Source organism: Lutzomyia longipalpis, chromosome 1 (genome assembly GCF_024334085.1).
Source record: "Lutzomyia longipalpis isolate SR_M1_2022 chromosome 1, ASM2433408v1".
In the NCBI taxonomy this organism is placed as follows: domain Eukaryota; kingdom Metazoa; phylum Arthropoda; class Insecta; order Diptera; family Psychodidae; genus Lutzomyia; species Lutzomyia longipalpis.
In genome coordinates, this window is record NC_074707.1 from 28,246,925 (window position 1) to 28,267,325 (window position 20,401).

The window sequence follows — 20,401 nt, forward strand, 5'->3', positions numbered from 1 at the left end:
CATCTCCTCCCTTCTTTTGTTGATAAAATGGCAAGAAAAAATGCAGAAGAAATGAGGAAATTGCACGGATTACATTTTTTTCTTGAACTCTTTGCAAATCCACCAAGTTTCGCCAAAAAGAAATTCAAACAAATTGAGAAACATTCATTAGGCGTGCGGTGAAAGAAATGATGCCAAATGCTAAAAAAAAACAGTATCCACCTTATCCGGAGTAGATTTTCCAGTCATGCTTAATTTAGTCAGTAATTTAATTTGTATCTGCGTATTTTTGTGTGTAACCACCATTGCATTTTTCCTATATTGGGTACCACTGTAATGTGTATTAAATAATACAGTAAATTTAATGATTTCCTTATTGCTATTTTACTGAAAATGTCATTTACATTTCATGGCGATTTTTATTGATTTGGACACATGAAGCACACAAAGTTCATTTATTCAATTAATCACAATCACACACATAGATACACCAATTTCTCTATCTTTGATTGAGAAATTTATTAGTGCCATATTGCTATAATAGCAAATGAAAAGCTCCATTAATTTGCAACTTTTTGCATTCTCCATCCCTCAAACTATATACATAGGCATACGCATATATGTAATTTGAATTCTTTTTTTTTCTTTCCCTTAGGCACATTCTTTGATGAATTTTTTTACTCTGTTTTCCATTGAGCAAGAGGAAAAACCACTACGCACAAATTGAATTTCATCATCATCTTATTTGTGCACCGTAAAACTCAGGAGAAGCGCGAGCTTTGTGAAAATGCATCAAATGCACTCAATCGTCAAATACATCGCATATCATTAAATGCATATAGTGCATGGTATTTTATTAATAATAAAACTTTATAATTAGCTACACCCCGCTTGAGACTTTCATTCCACATATTAGTGGCATTTCACCCGTTTTATATGATGAAGAAAACCTTTTGCGCGTAAAACAAAAATATCAAGAGAATTTGATAACTCAATCGTTCAACGATAAATTTTCTCCTAATTTATATTGTTGGGGTGCAATAAGAAATGGAAAGAACTACACACATCGCACAAAACGTGTGTGATTGCGAAATATGGCATAAAATTTAATTACAGCTTTGTGTAAAAAAAAAATAGCAGCAAATGTGCAGCTAATAAGGCACTCTATAAAAGACGCCATAGGTTAGGAAAAAAACGCAACAGGAAGTTTAGAATATTTATTAATGTATCTGACAATTTCTCTTGTGGAATTTTAGAGCTTATGGAGTGCGCACATACTTGAGTTTTCTCATATTAGCAATATATTTGCAATATACACCAGCAGTATCGCGATGCCCTAATGAGAGATACTTGATCCTCTGATAAGCTATTCTGCGAGAGTGAGAAAATTTCAAAGGGGTGGCAAAGTAATGTTTTGGTTGTTACAATTTATAAGACATTTTATGTTATCGATATAAAAGAATCTTATAGGAGCCCTAAAAGAGCCTGAAGAGTTTGGAAAGAGTTCTGAGAGCCTTTATAGAATATACTATATACTAACAATGCTGTCAATGTTCTATGGGAAAACTTGGAGGTCAATGTAACTTTGAAATTCGGAAAAATTTTTTTTAACCCTTAGAGGATCGAGGCTTCTAAATTTCAAAACATATTTTCTTTCTCTCACAAAGAAAATAAAAAATAGTTTTCTTAATTTTCTTTCTACGAAATTTTAGGATCAAAATCAACGAGAGTCGAAATCAAGCTGTATGGCATTACTGAAAAGGCACACCTCAAATTCTGCAGGAAATAAAATATTTCAAAGAAGAAAGGGACAATGTGGATGATGCGCTGATGTGGAGGGGGAAAATGGAGGAAAATATCCACACCTACGTGAGTTGGTACGCAGGGTATTCTGCGAAACACTCACGTTCACGGCCTCAGAGAGAAATTTTTCAAGTGCCGGGGTCCTCTTAACATCCAGGAGAAACAAAATGAGCCCTGGCTCCGCGTCCCTTTCTTTGTTCATAAAAGACAATTTTAATAAAATTTGAGGTGTGAAATATCATCAATTTTGAATATCAAAAGAACCTTGAGAACCTACAAAGTATAGACTGTACGTCTTTATAGATCTTGTTGTCCAACAAAAGACTCAAGAGAAAAACTTAATTTCCATGGAGAAATGAATTGAAGTTAGCAATATTATTAATCATCGAATATTATTGATATTGATAATATTGCTAACTTCAATTTCTATATTAAATACGTTAAATCAAGTCAGCCGATGTGTGAACAACAAAATAAAATTTTTCAATGAAAGGAATGTCTAAAGAAAAATTTAATTAATTATAAACGATGGACGTTAAAGATTCTACAATGGAGCCCATCCAAGGTCAATATATGCAACTAGAGAATGTCTTGAAAACTTAAAAGGAAAAACTGAAATTGCCAGGACAAGCTAGAGGAAAAAGACTACAAAAAAATTAAGACCTAAAAACCTCCTGGAAATTTCTTAAATTTTGTTTATTACTATTTTCAAAAAAGGAAAAACTAAAACGCGAAATAAAACCACAGATTCACTCCACCAGAATTTTTCACAACCATTATAGAAATAAAAACTTAAAAAATAATAATTTGGTAAAAATATGAAGCCAATCCGAACTATACAAAATAGTAGGTAGGCATGTTGCCTTGTCAGATACGGACATTTAAAAAAAATGTTAATTCTTTTTACAATTGAAGTCCACATCAACGAACACATCGCAATCGTTGATGTGGACTTCCACTGTAAATGAGAAAAAATCCTCATAATTTAGTAGAGAATAAAAAATCGTCAGGCTTCTCGTTAAAGAATTTCTCAATACTTCTCATTTTCTACTAGCATTATTGTGTGAAAAGTTTACAAAACTTTGTCCAAAAATAAAAACAATGACGTCACAATTGTGTTTTTTAAACCTTTCTACGCAGTCTCTGTCAAATAGATTTTTTTTAAATAAAGTTTAATTTCGTTACTAGAAAGCCCTAATACATCATTAATTGCCAACCCCTTTTGGAAAAATCACCAAGGAGATGGAAATTTATCTGAGAGGATGTTGTTATTTATAAAATGTTGAAATATTTTCTATTTTGCTGCATTAAAGAGAACATACATATAAAGATAAATTTTAACCATTTTCCCCCAACTATAAGCCACTATTATGTCGCATATGAACGTGATTCTGTGTTACTATTGGTAAACTATATATATTGCAAAATCATTAATATACACGTTTTTACATACAACTCGGTTGCTATTAATACTGTCCGAGGGTCTCCTCCTTACTGGAATGTGGGGAAGAAAATTGCAAATGGATTTTATTGCATTCACAATGGTCTTGTTTGTAAAACATATTTTAAGAACAAATTGACAAAATAATGCGATTGCCCATGGTGAGAAAACGATTATGAATGGAAGCAGAAATAGTCAGTCGGCGATTAACTTTCAAAGTGCTTCTTTTTTTTGCAGGTGGGATGATGTGGCTAAAACTTGATGATTTGTTTATTTATACTTTACATTTCAAAATACTTTGCGCATTCGGCAAGAAAATGTTTTTACGGATTTACCTTAATCTCTTGGGCATTAATTAAAAAAATAATAATAATATAATTGCAAAAAGGGAATGTAAAAAAGTTAAAATGTGGATTGCGCGAGATCGCTAAGGAGCTTACGAGTAATGAGATCTTTCACCAAATATGAATAATCTTCAACACATCTTTTTTTTTAGTAAATTGCCCTGCCAGAACAATTTTATACCAAATACGGAACAAACAAACATTTTACGACATTCCCATTGCATCATTTAAATATTTTCACCATAAAATGCAAACAATTCCAAAAATGATGGTGATAGTAATTCAATATAGTCATAAATAAAAGGGAAATGATGAAAAAATTGCCGACTTTTCATATTGATGGTCCCCCCTTAATAAAGCTGGTCATTAAAGTTTTCTATAAAATGCCTTAAACTTAATCCTGCATTAAATTATTTGAATATTATTAGTGTGATTCGAGCTGCAGCGGTGTGCAGATATTAATTATTGTAATATCCAATAAAATGGTTAATAAATTGTCTTGAGTAAGAAACAATAGGTTTTCTTTTTAAATCATGCGTAACAAAATGCAAGATTGTAGAGATATTCCTGGAAAAGTGTTTTCTGGGCAATTACTGCGAAGAAAATGTATCTTGAGAAATTTTTCTCTTGCAAAATGTTGAGATATCACACATTTTCTTCCAGGAAATTCACCATTTATGATTGCAAAGTGTTTTTGCTTCTTTTTTTTACATTGTTGCATTTTACAAATACATGATATCTGCTTTTTTTTCTTTTCACTGATTTTTCTGGGCGTTTTTTCCTGTGTTTCCAAATAAAGCGCTTATATCATAGCATTTGATTTTTTTTTAATTAGAGCACTATATATTGTATCAAAGTCAGGGATCATAAATCACACATCACATGTGAAAATCTCACGTTTTACAGAAGAATGATTAATTACATTTCCTATTGATTCATATAGTTATATATATGGCATAATTTATACATTCCTTATTAAAAATTAAAAGTGTCTATGATGACATAAATATTTCAAAGGGGTGCCAAAGAATTTATATATTTATGTACGTAGAATATTATTTTGCTATATTTATAAACGAATCTGCTCAAGATTATTAATATTAAAATTAAATACTTTTGACAAAGTATTTAATAGAAATCTCATGATAAATCCTAAAGAAATTTAAGAATGATGACGTATTAGTAGGAATTTAAATTCATTTTGTGTTGAATAAAAATTCTTCAAACAATTTCGGTTTAATGATCATGTTTATAATCTATTTTATTGCTTGTTTATGCAAATTATTGCTCAGTGATTAACAATCCATTCTCTTGTGAATAATCACAAAGTTTTTACATGAAAACTCTCGATACATTGTTTTGTGTACTGCATACACAATTGTTGTTTATTGATTTTAGATTTAGGCCAATATCTCCAGATTATGCAGCACATTTAAATCCGCCACAATTATATAAAATTAAAAACTCGACTCGTTTAGTATTTTTTTTCATTTGATCACAGACAGTGGCAATAATTTAAATTTAGTCGTTTGTTTCTTTGCTATTAATTTACAAAATATACACGAAAAGGTTATCAGTGTCAATTCATTGAACCGAATGAAGCATCGTGAAGCTATATAACGAAGTTCCATCAATTTATTTCCACAAACCATTCAAACGGATCTACTACCGATGAGCGCTGTTTGATTTGCAGCAAGGTCAATCACGGCGGTCAAGTAATGGCTACCTTATCGCATAAGATATTCTTATTTTAATTTGAAAAGGAAAAAAAAACATTTTTATGCTCTTTGTCAGGTGCTGAAGCTCTTAGGCAATACGAATTAATTTAATTTAAATAACATAATAATATGAATGGTGATGAATGAAATAAAAATGTTGCCAAGAGGAGCGTCTCAAGTTCCAAAAAAAAATTTGCAAGTTAATTCATAAAATGTCAAAAGGTTGGTGATCTATGTTGAAGTCTTGTTAGTTTTTTTTTTCACTCAAGTTCTGACAAGAAAATTTTGATGTAGCACCACAAGATCGAGATTGCGTGCACATGCAATCAGTCCTAAATTAAAGCCTGATCTCGTAAATTGTAACCAGAGAGTGAGATTTTTCAAACTTGGTCAAGTGTTTTAAATCTTTGTGCAAAGTCATCGTATAATTGGATACATAGATTTTCTATCACAGAGAAATCAATTCGCCCACCTCCCACCTTCTCAGTGTTCACCACATTAGTGTCACTTGGCTGCCGTCACACAAAATGCAGAACTTGAAGGAGTTGGGAATTAAAGCTAAAGCGAGAGGTTTTTTTGTTTGTAAACTGTTTATACCTTCTTAATTTATCCGATATTTGTCGACAGTATGGTGTGCCACAGTAATAAGTTAAATTCACATAAGATGAAGTAAATGAGATAAGGATTCCAAAAAGTTGTGACACTCTCTTTATCATCTCTTTTCCTTCTTTTTTTGCACTGCAACATTGTATAAGATTTGACTGCACGCCAGTCATAATTCAATGATTTTATTAAAGAAAAAAAAGTTTATAAGATAAAATTATGCTGAAATTGAGGCACGGTATAGATATTTTGCTGTGACAAATTTCTCCTATATGTATGGCATGAAGGGAGAAAAGAGCATAAAATGAATGTGGGTGGGTAAAAATGGGTGGTATTAGGATGGATGAAGATATTTAAAGTGTTATGAATTTATTGCAGCAGCCTGGAAATGGGGCGAACAGCAGTAATTACGTGGCCAATGTACCGACCAAATGCGCTCTGTTTATTGACCCACACAAGATTTGCGTAATGCCTTGTATTTCTTGGCTCGCCACATTCATTTAACATATTGCTATGTAGTGTAGACATTATGTGAAGAAAGATTGTATATTATATATTGCAATGTTCGATCTATTTATATATGAGCAGCACGATCACACCAATATTTCTGCACCACATTTAAGATCATGTAAAGTGACCAATTTAAAATGGGATTCGCACACCAGGGCGAGTGAGAGGAAGAAATTGAATGAGTGAGATAGTTGAAAAAATTAGCCATAAAAGTGAATTTACTGGCCAATTGCACGAGATTAAGTTTCAGAGGAGGAGAGAAATAAAACAGTTTGAGCATTGTGGAAAATAAATTTGTTCACTGATCTTCAATTTGCAATAACTTGTCGTATAGTTTTCAATTTCATGCTACATACGTACATAATAATATATATCATACTCTTGTCTTAAACTTCAAACTCAAGCACTATATTACAGTAATTACTTAAATAATTATCAATATAATAAAGAAGGGTCATGTTTATTATTAATCGTTATATCTTTTCGACTATCCATTCCTAAAACGGCTTGACAGATCGGAGAAAAAATCAAATTTTTGTACTTAAACTTGTTTAGTGAATAAGCACGATAAACAGATATCTACTTAACCTTTAATTTAATCTATTAAAAATTACTTTAAAAAGTTTTCCTTATTACTCTTGTACTGGAGTAAGAGGAAAAATAATTTTCTTGCTTGATACTCCTCGGACAATGACCTTTCGTTTGATATTAAAGCTCATAAAGCTTTAACGTTCGTTGAAATAATTACATATTTTTTTCCATAAAATAAAATGTCCAACACATGTTGGTAATTGCAGGTACAATATCAATTTCAAAAACACAAAAAAAAACATTACGAACAAATAAAAGAGTTCACTTACGTAGGTATGTAAATTTTTCGAGGTGGAGCAAATTAAAGATTACACTTTGGCAAATTGTCAAAAATAAATATAAAAAAAGAGATTTTTGACAATAAAATGCATATTGTGGTGTTTTAAACACAAGACAACCAATCAAATAGCAATTTATTCACCTCTTTCATTCACAATTTAACCAGTCTTTTTTATTGGACTTGTTTTAAGCTTGCGCGGTCTCTTTTTTTTTAATATACAAATCACGCACCTTTAAAGATGTAATAAGTTCAGTGGGTTTTGTGGCAAAAATCATCTGATTGCAGGTGAAATTTGAACCATATATATGCAATAAAAGGTTATTTTTTTGTCGCCGCGCATGTTCTTTTTCTTCGCGAAACACACACGCTGTGTTTGTGCGCTGGTATATTAACCGGATGATATAATCTCAACAGTGGATTTACAAGTTATTATTTAAAGAAAAAAAGAAATTAAATAATTGATGTTGATTTTTTTGCGAATATATGCGAAATTCTACATTTACTCACCATATGCAAATATTTATTCATATGTTCTTTACTTATTTAAATGTTGGGAAGACACGTCACCTGGATGCAGGTGCAACAATTTGTCGTCTTGTCTTTTAATCAAATCATCACTCTCCAGGTATAGGTATAGGTACTATGAAGACTCTCATGGGAGGAAATTTACATTTAAGCGACATAATGATGATTCTCTCTAAACTCCCCTGTATATGACATTAATTCACCATCCATGCTTGCTTATCTGTCATGAGGTGGAGCATTTTAGGAATCACCACAACATATTCTCTATGCAATATATATAATTAATACACGATAGGTCGTGATGTTTACACGGCACATTTGTCTTCTTCGTTACCTACAAAGCATCCATTAATTTGATGGCACCAACTGATGGCAAAGTGAGAAAATATCATGTTAAATTGTTTACCTGTGTACACATCAATGTTAATGAGAATTATTCATAATATATAGGTAGAAATTATATGTATACGCTGAGCTTAAGAGCGATAAGCATAATCAAACACACATTAGCATGATTTATTTTTAAAATTCCTCCTAATTCTTTTAACCAATATTGACCAAATAATAATTCAAAATCCTTGCAGGAAGTATTAAAAACCAACGGTAATGTTGCGGATTAATTAACAGACGTGAAGTTTTGATGATTTTTTAACTTAATTCTCTCCCAGTTTATTTTTCTTTAACTGTTCTACTTTATATTGTTATGTGCAATGTCCTTAATATTTAGCCCACGATTGTATTAATAAAAGTCTTTTGTTCCATCAAGTTATTGAGACATTTTGCAACATATTAAATTTATTGTGCCATTACACCAAATTAGAGGGAATCTTATAAATTTCTTGCTTGGCTTCTCAGCAGAAAATGTGGTACATTTCACACTCCTGTGTTTTATAATGCTCATATATACATTGACCATTTTCTACATCTCATAAATAAATAGAGAAAATTTTCTTTATGGAATAGCATGAGCTCGGCTAAATTGTTGCAAGTGATAGTGCAATTGATCTAGATCTCTCTCTCTCTTACAATAGTCGTGTGGACTTTTTGTGTCATAAAACGCATATTTGCCACAAAAGGATCCCGTCTTGTGTAATTTTATAGCTTTTGAATGTTTCCTTTTAGAGAGTCACATCCAAATGGTTTTTGAACGTGCACTTTTGCCAATATGTTTAAATTTCAAAGTTGAGGTGAAAGAAGTTGTCTATGAGACAGACATATAAAATATAAGTAAATATAAAATAAAAAGCATCTATATTATATTATGTATGGAGCTATTGATATTAAAATTGATCGTCAGAAAAGCATCATATGGACATATGGGGCTTTAATGGATAAATCAAATTGAAAAGGCTATTGAATTTAAGAAAATGCAAAATTGACCACATAATCAGTAATGCGTCTCTCTTGTTTCATAGACGTCTCTCCATTATGGACATTTTGTTGAAGGAAAAAGAAATTAATTTTTTTTGCAGAAATTGTCTAAAATATATTTTCTATATCTCAAATATAATGTCGTCTCTCTTTCACGACCAGACACTCTCAATTGCATTGGAGTTATGTAAGCTCATGGGAGATAGTAAAGAGAGAAGACTGGGCAAGTAACTCTAAGCTTTTATAAGACAATGCGACAATTTATAGCCCTCCATTAGCTATTAAAGGCTATGAGCTCACTCTGGCTATATAAGAATATTTCGTTACATATTATTCCATTTTATTAAATCTAATTCACTTTCCCGTTAAGCTTTCTGCAAATCCAATATGAAATTTTTTTTCATGTAGAAAGAAGAAACCTTCAAGGAAATTTTCTGTATTATGCAGAAATTGATTGAACTTTTAGCAATGAATTAACTAAAGGCTCCAGTGAACTTGATAGAAGGGTATGATTTACATCGTTCCGCTTTAATTGCTCTACCACGAATGAAGGCATAAGTTTGACCTCTCTCTACCTTCGATGGTCACACAAGAAATTTGTTAAATTGTATTTTAAAACCCCCTAAGGGAACTTAAAGAGTTGGAAAATTGAAAAAAAAGCATTAACATTTGTTACAAGAAAATTTTCTCTTCTGTCGAATTACTTCAATACAGGGTATATCATAAAATTGTACGTCTTCAATAGATGTTTGGGAATTAAGTGTAGAAGGGATAAAAAATTTCCCAAAACAGTTTACAATTTTTTAAATAAAGAAAATTTTCAATAAACATTAATGATTTCTTAGAGGGCACAACACATAAAATGAAACATTTCTATGAACCACCCTGTGAACATTGAATATTATGTATAAAATTTTTTGTCACACTTACTAGTAATTTTGTACGAATTATTGTTATTGTTTATTTGATGATTAATCTCTTCCGCAATAAAGTGAAAGAAGGCACATAGTAGAAGATGAAGATAATGACACTTTGGTACCTTCAAGCATTGGGTCTGTCGCTTTTTTTTTTACTACACACTAAACACTGCAAATAAAATGCAATCGCAAGTGTAAGAATAAGGCATAAATGCGAGATAAAAAAGCAGCAACAAAAGAGAATGAAAATTCACGATTTAATGATGGTGAATTGGAGAGAAATGCTAGGTAATTTGCAACGAAAAAGATCACCTTTGAGCTAAGAAAGTCATTTTCTGCACATGCAAAAATATCTATGATTGTTGAAAGGGAGAAGAATGCACGAAAAGTGGCGGGAAAAAATCACGATAAATACCAAATTCATGCGCTGACGATTTTTGTTTGCCTTTTCTCAGGCATACCTTTCCAAAAAAATATACTATGTACTATATGGACAGAAATCCTCGTATCTGAGTTTTATACCCGGAGGAATTTGCAATTTTGATGAGCTATAATTGACACGAATGCACGTTGCTACTTTTCCGGGAAAATTATACATACATACCTATATAGCATTGCATCATGTGGAAAAAAGTCTTTCATTAAACACAACATTCTATCGCCGAAAGTTGCATCTTCAATAAAATAATGCGTGATACTTTGTAAGGCGAATTTTTTTCCATTGGATGATATTTACTCGTATTAAAAGTGAATGAAGAAGGTGAAGAAATGTTGTTGCTTTTGGCAAAAAGATTAAGTATAAAGTCAATTTAAGATATTATAGAAAGATTGTAATCTAATGAAGATGTATATTGGATGGAATATTGAAAGTAGCAAAGAAGTTAAATAACAAAAATAGAAACAAAGTACAAGAAAGTTCAGAAAATCAATTAAATCTTTTTGCCCTCTAGTCTAGTTGATTTAAATTTATTTATTTTCTCATGAGCTTTAGAATTTTCTCAGATTTAGCATGAGTTAAGGTAGTCCCATATAGTTAAGATAATTAAATTTAAATATGAATGTGTACGTGATTAAAAAATGTGATTAAAAATATGCCTTTCTATCCATGAGACAAATTTTTTGAATTGAAGTGTCTTTCACTTCACCTTCGGTGTATCGACAGAGGCAAAAATTTTTGCAATTAACTCAATATTTTGAATGAGTTCGCGTGAGTTTTTGTTGTTACCTTTTGCGCGAAAATCACGATGAATTCTGTCAAACTTCTCTTTTAAAATAATAATGAAATTCCCCATCTAAAATTGAACAATCACTTGTGCCTGGTTAATTGGAAATTGGTGAAATAGTAGCGCCTGTCACCTCCGGTGTTTATAAGTTTAAAATTATATATTATGTAGATCATTGCGCCTCTTTTCAGCCAAGGCAAATACACCTCGCTCACACTCTCTCTGTCTTCGCACATTAATTGACGCCCATATAGTGTATTGATATGAGCAATTTGCCTCTTGCGACACAGAAAGTTCAATAGAAGAAAAATATACAATTAAACGTGCAATTAATATGTCTTTTCGAGACGAAATGTAGAACAACGTTTAATGTTTTTTTTGTACGTCTATCGAAAGGTTATTAGCTTGATTTTTTTCCCTCCCAGACGCCGGTAACTTGTAATTTCGAGAAAATTTCTAGTGCAAAAATAAACGAAAAAAATGCAAATTTATCCTTTGCAATCGACCATATCAATTATTTATCAATTAATGAGACATGTGGTTTAATGATCAGTCGTATCAATCAATGGGTTTATGTTGCAAAATCAACAACCAATGATTTTCAAGCTCCGCAAATCACGACATAATTTGCTGATTGAGAGATTATTAAAAAAAAACCTCCGAGAGCTTTATTTAAATATATTATTTCCCTGATGGTATGTGTTCAATGGTAAATTTTTGCATGAATTTAATTAACATCACCAACGATAAGCATCACAATTATTGTTATTTCGTAAGAGTAACGAAAAATAAAGGCAATAGTCATGATTTTCATGTTTTAATGCTTCGGAATATTAAGTTACCATCATTTTTTTTTCCTGTGCACACATAAACTTCAATTTCAATTCCCTTTTTCCCAAGGTAAAGACAATTGTGATCTCATCGATCGACCAGGGAGCGTCTTTGCAGACACACATTTTTCATGAAAAATCTTCATCAATCTTCAACCTTGGTAAGTCAATTGATTTGTGTATGTGTGTACTTTAGTTTCCGGTGAAGAAGCTTCAACATATTATTCAAATACTTTACTAATTAAACATAAAATACCATTTGTGGCACGACAAAACAATATTATTCCCATCTCATGGACGTATCAGTTATATTGAATGAGATCACAATGAAAAACTCATTACAGAAATGATATTATTGAATAAGACTTTGGCTGAAGATCACGGAGTGAAAAATAATAAAGTATTTCAACTAATATTTGAGAGATATAATTTTTGTATGATTTAATAATGCGTGAAATAGTTGTTTACTATATTGTTGAGTCACGAATATCGATGAGAGCGTAATGTAATAGGCGCAAAGGATTTTTTTTGCGTTTGATAGGTACCTACCTACCTACTTTCTTGTGGTTGCTACCTTTGTATGTAATTTTAAAAAATCAATATTTTTTATTTTGATTTTCTTAATACTTTCTTATATTTAGGTGCAAAAAATGAAAAAAATTGAGTACTGATTAGCCCTAAACTTTGATTTCAAACACATTAATTATTAAATTGATTTTCTATGTAAAATCGCAACATTAGGCTTGAGAATACAAACATTTTCTCAAAATATTTATATAGGCACATCAAATGGAGTAAAGAGGAATTTGAATAGTGCGAAATTGATACGCTTGCACCTGAAATCAATTAAAATTTTTGCATGATCATCCATGAGAGATCTTCAAAATTCACCGACCCATCAAATGAAGATTTACGAATAGCAAATATTTGTGCAATAAATTTGCAAAAGAAATTCACGTGAAATTCATCACCTGGGGAAATTTATTACCTATATATGCTCTTGCACCATCATCTCTTTTGGAAAAATGCGCTAAAAACAAACTCACACAATTTCATTTACCATACACCAAACACCCTCAACATACACCACGGTCGTTAAATTTACTTCTAACACACCGTAAGTTCAATAGAAGAAAACTGAATGATTCATGATTTGATTCTGTTGATGATATTGCAATTCTTTATTTTTTTTATTTAAAAAAAATTGAAATTCAATCTCTTTCCATATATTCTTTCACCCGCAAATACAACGAGTAAATTCGTGTATGAGGTTTCACTATATATGGTGTGCAAAATATTTCACCAAATAGGAAAAATATGTGCAATAAAACAGTAGGAAACGAACAAATACGACGGGGGCAGCATAGAGGGGTCGAATTAAACGTGTAGAAAAATCGACATGCAGAGAAAGAAAAATAGAGACATTTGTACATAAAAGCATTTTGCATTATACATATAATAAATGTAATTTTCAAATGAATTAAACTCTATTATTGTGGGGTTATAAATCAAACTGCACTCCGCGGTATTTTCCCACGAACTTCCATTCTTCCACTCATATACGCAGCCCGTATGGAGAGAACCCACAACAGCGTATAAGCGGAATTAGAATACATAAACATTCAAATTTCCGCAACAATTGATGTGATTTAGAAAAATTTGACTTACATTTTTTTCCTATTCAGTATCCAGAATTGGAAGAATGAAGAAAAAAGTGGAAATACCCGTAGTTGGGTAATTTTACCCAGAATGTGTTAAATTTATTGTTTAAATTTGCAATAGGAGAGAAATAATAGAATTTGCAGTGTTTGCATATTGAATTTTCTTGAATTCAATAAAAAAATTGTATTTATACGAGATTAAACAATTCAATGAGAACCATAGCAGATGTTCTTAATATATCTTAGGACATTAAGGAAATTGTCGCAATTACAATTTGTAGGTTCCATCAGTTAATATTGATTGACATTCATCAGTTCTTTAGAAGTCTCAAAGCATTAACTAAGCATTAAGTCAAAATGTTTCTAAAGATTTTGCTTATTATTTTCCAAATTCATGGTTTCCTTTTGCTAAACCTGACCCAATGTCCCACCTTTGGAATTACGGAACATTACGATTTAAGCGACATAGATATTAGATATCATTACAGCGTCTTTGCAATGATTCAGAATTCGGATCATAGCTTCTACACACCATCAATAACTCCGCTTTACTGTACGGCCATTGGAGTTTTTCAGAGACAAGAAACACCAATTAGAAAAACTAATAACGATCTAGAGGCATACCCTCCATTCGAAGTTTTATTCTTTTTAAAATTATATCCGCAGACTGTAATGGCTATGTGTAGAAGTTTTTCTATAACATTTAAAAATAACTCTTCAATTTTTAAGGTGTTATATGAGAAAGATTGCAAATACATAGAAATTCCTGTTCAATTAACCGTAACACGGAATAACATTATAATCCTTCACACTTGCTTTAGTTCTGATGATGATCGTGAAGTTACAAATATTGCAATGTGGATCCTTGTAGATGACGAAGGTTTCACAACCAAAAGATCAGTTTACATGGATACTCTATTTAAGTTCCTGCCCGCAGAGATTTTCAATAAACTCACATTTTTTGAAAAAAAATATTTGTGACAGACCGCCTGACGGTTTTAAGTGTCCCAAAGCTTTAGGATGCAATAAAAATAAGTTACAACAAGAAATCATTCGAGGAAACTTGGCAAAGTCGAGAAACACGGGAAACTACATGATTTTTCTTTATGCGTCTTTAAGTTTTATCTTTTTAGGTATAATTTTTATTAACTATCGCAGAATTTACAGGAAATGTTTGACATTTAAAAAGAATAAAGTTGGAAATGAGAATATAAAGGATGAACAGAATTAATATATTATTATTAATATAACAGGATTAATATATTTTAATTTAACACGGGAAACTACATGATTTTTCTTTATGCATCTTTAAGTTTTATATTTTTAGGTATAATTTTTATAAACTATCGCAGAATTTATAGAAAGTGTTTGACATTAAAAAAAAAATAAAGTGGGAAATGAAAAAGTTGGGAATGAATTGAATTAATATCTTTCGTCTTATAACCAAGTGGATTCTGTAAAATAATTTACTAGGATTGTTTAATAATAAAAGGAAACTAAAATAAAATATTTAATATGTAATATTAATAATTGGTCTTAGGTTTCTTTTTTTTTTTAATTTTTTTAGAAGTGCAAACTTCAACTTTGTTGGTCATTTCAACTTTAAAAAATGAATTCTTCTTCTTCTTTAAATGGCTTGAGACTGGTTTCCTACGGGAATTGATCCAGTCTCACGTCCCATTAAGGGACTCGGCCTTCTTCAACAGCGCTCTCCATCCTTGGCGATCCCTCGCCAACCTCCGGCCCAGATCAGCAACGCCCAATCTTTCAAGATCCTCAGCCACTACGTCTTCCCATTCCTTTCTGGGCCTGCCTCTCACACCTGGCCCCATCAGGTTTAGGTTCAGTAGCTTCTTGGGCATTCTTTCGGCCGACATCCTATGGACATGGCCTAGCCAGCGTAGTCTTGACGCCCGGATTGAGGCTGTTATGAGCGGTTTTTTGTAGAGGTCTTCAAGCTCATCATTTGTTCTTATGCGAAACAAATTTTCACCTTCAACCTCCACTCTCACCGGCCCATATATCCGTCTCAAGATGCGCCTCTCAAAGGTTTCAAGTGCTCTTTCATCTGAGCGCCTTAGCGGCACTACTTCCAGGCCATACGTGACAATCGGTTTCACGATGACCTGGTATATTTTAACCTTTGTTGACCACGAGACGCACCTCGACCGGAAAATAGAGGAGAGTGCAAACGTGCACCTGCTTCCCGCTGCTATTCTCTCCTTCACCTCAAATCCTACGTCATTCTCATCCGTTAGCGTGGAACCTAGGTATTTGAAGGCTCTCACCACTTCGAATTCCTGATCCCCAATGCGTAAATTCTGGCGCCATCTAGCTGCTTCTTTTCCGGTGACCATGTACTTGGTTTTCTGCTCGTTTACTTTGAGCCCCATTTCTGATGCAGATGCGCTAAATTCAACAAAAGTCTCCTTCACACGCTCCGCACGCCGACCAATTATGTCAATATCGTCTGCAAAAGCAAACAATTGCGTGGAGTGTCTATGGATGAATGCATCTTTCCTATATCCCGACTTCTTTACCGCATAATGTAGCGCGAGGTTGAATAGTGTAGGAGAGAGAGTGTCTCCCTGCCGAAGCCCAGAGACCACGTCAAAGCTCCCAGACCTCACCCCCGCTACTTTCACTTGAGATTTTGATTGAGAAATGGTCATCCTAATCAAGCTAATCAACTTGGATGGGATTTCCATATCTCTTAAGGCCCGCCACAGGCTGCTCCTTTTGATGGTATCATAGGCCTGCCGAAAATCAATAAAGAGTTGGTGCATTGTGAAGCCCCGCCTCCAAAATTTTTCCAGTACTTGACGTACACTAAAAAGCTGGTCAGTTGTAGATCTCCCAGGACGAAAGCCCGCCTGGTACTCTCCAACCAATTCCTCCGCGTACGGAGCCAGCCTGTTCAAGATGATCCTTGACAGGACTTTGTATACTGTGTCCAGAAGCGAAATGCCCCTGTAATTCGCGCAGTCCAGCCGGTCTCCCTTCTTGTATATTGGGACAATAACAGCCACGTTCCAGTCATCCGGCATCTTCCCTGTCACCCAGATTTTACGGATTAATCCGTAGATGCGTTTGTGAAGCTCATCTCCACCATACTTCACCAGCTCCGCAGGAATGTTGTCTTCCCCGGGTGCTTTATGGTTTTTCAGGCTTTGAATCGCCTTCACTACATCCTCCAGGGTCGGGGGTTCCACCTCTCGACCATCTGCAACCATATCTTCCTCGTCTTGCACTACTGGTTCATCGCCAGCATTCAGCAAAACTTGGAAGTATTCTTCCCAGCGCTTGACAATGTCTGTATTTTGCGTTAAAAGGTTCCCCTGCTGGTCTTTGCACATAGCCACCTGCGGTTGAAAGCCCTTTCTTTCGGAAGCTACAGCTCTGTAGAAATCTCTCACCTCTCCTCTTTGCTGAAGCCTCTCCATATCCTCAAGCTGTTGTTTGAGGTACGCCCTTTTCTTCCTCCTGCACAACCTTTGCGTTTCATATCGGATCCTCTTGTACTCCGCTTCGCTCTCACCGGAAGGGCTACCGATTGCACGTCTACGTGCATCCGCTCTTTTCTGCAGTGCGGTCACACACTCCTCGTCGAACCAATTGTTTTTCTTTTGCGCCTTCACAGTGCCAACAGAAGCTTGAGCCGCATCCAGAATTATCTCCTTCAGGGATTTCCACTCCTCGTCGACATTGGTATTTTGCGACCGGTTCTCGGGATTGCCACGTAGCTTCCCTTCAACTACCTGCTGGTAGCGGTGTCTTCGATCAGGAGTTTTTAGGATCTCCACGTTCCACTTCGGCACGGCCTTGGACTTCCTCTCCCTTGCCATAGAGATTCTTTCCCTGACCGTTGCGGTGACTAAGAAATGATCAGTATCACAGTCCGCTCCCCTCCATGATCGTACATCAATTACTGATGATCTGTGCCGGTTAGCAACTAACACATGATCAATCTGGTTGCACGTCCGCCCATCATTTGACTTCCATGTCATTTTATGCGCGTCTTTGTGGGGGAATGTCGTACTACTCACCGTCATGTTCCTGTCCATGGCGAATGTTACCAGGCGAAGACCATTGTCATTGCATTCATTGTGAAGGCTATGCTTCCCAATAGCCTGCAAAAAGGCATCCTCTTTCCCGACTTGGGCATTGAAGTCACCAAGGATTATTTTTAAGTCATACAAAGGGAGGGAGTCATATACTCTTGTTAGGCTCTCGTAGAACTCCTCCTTATCACTGTCTTGATACTCCTCCGTAGGGGCGTATACAGAGACGAGTGAAAGGTTTCTGAATTTGCCTCTCATCCTTAAATGACAAATTCTATCGCTCACAGGTGTGAAGCGTATGACTTGGCTAGCAAGCTTAGAACTTACTATAAAGCCCACTCCTCTTTCCCGTTTTCCTGGTGTTCCACTGCAATAGATGGTGGCATCCTTCCTTTTAAGAACTCCCGTTTCCCTCCTGATTTCCTGCACTGCTGCAATATCTACCTTGTAGCGTGCCAGTTCTCTGATACACGCTTCCATATCCTCCTTGCGACACATGGTCCTTGTGTTCCACGATCCTAATCGTAAATCCATTGTACGGTGCCTAGGTCGTCTTCGAGAATCCGGTCCAATCCGAGGCACTGTATTTGAGTTCGTAACAAGCTTTTTCTACACTAAGGGAATGTTGGCCCCTCAGAAACCTCCAATACGTGGAGTCCCGGAACCCTCTTCGTCTGGCCTCTAGCTAAAGCCTGCCCAACATGGGTAACCCTTGGTTGGTATAGCCTTTAGTTTCAGACAAGGCACACAAGCCCAAACACCAACGGCAAGGTGGGGTTCATCGCCAATTAATTGGATTAAATATAAATAAGTCATTTTAGATTAGAACATTGTAGTCCAATTTAAGATTGGCTACCAAAATTCGCACGAGCAACAGGATACGGCTAACTAAGTGTCCCACATGCGCTCCTGACGAAACTCAGAAGGAGACTGACTCATACCGGAGCGTGCTAATAGAGGACGCTCACACGTACCTTTCCCGCCTAGGACACTTAGCTCGCATCTTTTCTCCACCCGTTAGCCATCAGACTAGGATTTGGAAAAACTTAGGACAACATGATTGATTTCTTTACATTATTGCTCCTGTTCATTAATTCAATTATGATTAACATTCGATGAGAACCACTTCACATGTTCTTAATGACTCTAGAACATTAAGGAAATTGTCGCATTTTCAATTTTATATAGTTTCCCTTACATTGACATGTATCAGTTCTTTAGCAGTCTCAAAGATCTTTGGTAAAATTTGTGGTATTCTATCGCTCAGCATTAATTTAAGATGTTTCTGAAGATTTTGCTGATCTTTGGTAAAATTTGTGGTATTCTATCGCTCAGCATTAATTTGAGTAAATGTCCGACCTTTGGAATTACGGAAAATTATGATATAAGTGACATACATGTTGGCCATCACTACAATGTCTTTGCAATGATTCAGAAGTCAGATCATAGTTTCTACACACCACCGACATCTCCGCCTTATTGCACTGCCATTGGTATTTCTCACAGAAAATTAGGTGGCCTATTTACTAGTGTGAATTATGATTTATCTTCACATCCTTCATTCGATATTTCACTCTTCTTAAAATCATTTCCGCGAACTATAGTGGCTGAGTGTGAAAATTTTCCTTTAACATTTAAACACAACACGTCAATTTTCATGGTATTATATGAGAAAGATTGTAAATACATAGAAATTCTTGTTCAACTAACTGTAACGAGGAATAACATTATAATCCTTCATACTTGCTTTAGTTCTGATGGTGATCGTGATGTTATAGATATCGCAATGTGGATCCTTGTGGATGACGACGGTTTCACAACTAAAAAATCAGTTTACAAGGATACTCTATTTAAGCTTCTGCCCCCAGAGATCTTTATTAAACTCACATTTTTTGAAACAAACATTTGTGAAAGACCTCCTATTGGTTTAGAGTGTCCAAATAAAGTTTTAGGATGCAATAAAAATAAGTCACAACAAGAAAGTATTCGGGGACAGTCGGGAAACTACATGATTTTTCTTTATGCATCTTTGTGTTTTGTCTTTTTATGTATAATTTTTATTAACTACCGAAGAATTTATAAAAAATGTTTGACATTGAAAAAAAATAAAGTTGGAAATGAAAAAGTTAAAGATGAACACAATTGATACCTTAATCTTATAACCAAGTTTATTCTTAAAAATTACTCAAATTGTAAAATTATATTGAATTGAGAAGTCACAACTGGATGGATTGTGTATCATTTTATACTGATTTATATATTAATTTACAATCAATCTATTTACATACCTATTTTAGTGTGATTTGTTTTGAATTTTTGAATAAAATTGATTTGCAAGATCGTTTCCGATTTTGCTGGTTATTATAACGTCTCAAATGATTAAAAACAGGTATTGAGATCTATCGAAAAAAAATTTATTATGGTATAAATAAATAATTTTAGGTTAAAGCTTTATTTGTTTCTATGTTTTATTGCTCCTGTTCATAAATTCAATTATGATTAACATTCGATGAGAACCACTTCACATGTTCTTAATGACTCTTA

The 20,401-nt window shown here is 34.0% G+C and overlaps 1 protein-coding gene across 2 annotated transcripts in view; it reads right to left on the reverse strand.

Annotated features, from left to right (window-relative positions):
* LOC129797427 (uncharacterized) overlaps nt 1–20,401 on the reverse strand; it is an 89,586-nt gene that overhangs the window by 12,857 nt on the left and 56,328 nt on the right. The gene's annotated exons all lie outside the window — the stretch shown is intronic.